The sequence below is a fragment of the Cyprinodon variegatus genome, unplaced genomic scaffold, assembly GCF_000732505.1.
Source record: "Cyprinodon variegatus isolate N-32 unplaced genomic scaffold, C_variegatus-1.0 Scaffold642, whole genome shotgun sequence".
NCBI classification, from domain to species: domain Eukaryota; kingdom Metazoa; phylum Chordata; class Actinopteri; order Cyprinodontiformes; family Cyprinodontidae; genus Cyprinodon; species Cyprinodon variegatus.
Genome location: NW_015151095.1, coordinates 105,188 through 106,792, shown reverse-complemented (window position 1 = coordinate 106,792; position 1,605 = coordinate 105,188). Strand labels below are relative to the sequence as shown.

The window sequence follows — 1,605 nt, the reverse complement described above, 5'->3', positions numbered from 1 at the left end:
ACTACTTATTTTTGTCCAGCTTTAACATCGGTATCGATATCGGTTATCGGCTACATGAGTTTGAAAATATCGGCATATTGGATATCGGCCAAAATCCCAATATCGTGCATCCCTAGATTAAACCAAACAGACTGAAAAAAAAAAAAATGTAAACGTAGCGAGAGAAATATCAGCTGTGCTGCTGCCATCAACACCTTTGTTTCTAGATGTTGGAGATAAATTGTCAAAGTGCGACAGGGGCTTAACATTCAGCAGACCAATAGAAATGCAACTTTGTTCCTCACTCCAGAGGTTGAGAGAATGTGATTTGGAAAATGAAATTCAAAAAGACATTATAAAAAAAATTTATTACAACAAAAAAGAAAAAAAAAGTAAAACAATAAGTTTCTCTCCAAACCTTTTCTGATTAAGAACTGTTTCATGGTTTTCTCTCTGGATTGTATTTTTCTTAAGTAAAGAAGCACTTTAATGCAGTTTAACCACAGTTGTTGGATGTTTCCATCACTGGGATGAATTTGTTACAAATTAATATTTCTTTTTTTAAAGACTACAACACTACGCACCCATTTAGAAAACTTATTTAATTAGAAACTATTTCCTTGCACGTCTGCAGAAGGGATTTATGGATATTTATCCATCCTTCTACTTCCTGGAGCTTTTCCAGCACTGGGATTGGGAGGAAAGCAGAGGTTTTCTAACCTCCCCTTCCCATCATTCTCCCCTGGAGCTCTTCTGTAGGACACTTGGGCTTTCCGAAGCCAGCTGGAGATATAATCTTTCCCCCATAACTTGTTCCGACCCTCGGCTTCCTCCCTCTGGAACATGTCTGAAAACGGCTCCGCTGGGATAAATCTGGAAGACGTCCCAATAAGGAAGAAGAGCCGTTTTAATCTGTGGGTTTATCAGCTTCTCTGCAGCCCATTAAAAACCAATTTTATTGTTTTATTTCTGGTTTTGTTCTCAGACTAACTCTAACCTCGTCTTTGATTGTAGTTCTAGACGGATAAAAATGGTTTGTGACCTTTCACCTCTCGGTTAAAGAAAAGCAATAAGTGAGGCTGTGAAGCCCGTTGATTGATTCCCTTCCAGCAGCAGAAAGCAGTCCATGTGGAGATCACAGTACCTGCTACAGTAACAGTGTTGACAGCTTCCCCTTTCTGAGACGTCTGACTGTTTGCCAGAATCTTACAGGAGCCGATGGAAAGTTATGTTCCCAGCTTCTCAGGATGCTGGGGAACATACCGCCGGAGAAGCAGCTCCTTTTGCATCACAGGATCTACCGACACCCTTTATGTCCCAACTCCTTATCGCCGTTTTAGCGATAAAAGGTCCCTTTTGGATGCAATGTTCCCATTTTTGAGTTTTTCAGACTTTGTTAAACAATCTGATTTAGATGCAGAACTGTTAAAAAACCTGTTCAGATCATTGTGTCCCACTTAAGAAAATGTCCATCTGTACCACAACGTTTAGATGTGTCCTGAGTCCATCCATCCATTCTCTGGCTTATCCTAAGCGAGTGCCCTGGTGCCTACTTCCAGCTGTCTACAGTCACACACTCACACATAACGAGAATTTAGACAAGCCAGTTATTGAAACAGTCATGTT

General features: G+C 40.4%; 1 protein-coding gene across 1 annotated transcript in view; it reads right to left on the bottom strand.

The window, feature by feature from the left end:
- ada (adenosine deaminase) overlaps window positions 1-1,605 on the bottom strand; it is a 45,290-nt gene that overhangs the window by 28,204 nt on the left and 15,481 nt on the right. The gene's annotated exons all lie outside the window — the stretch shown is intronic.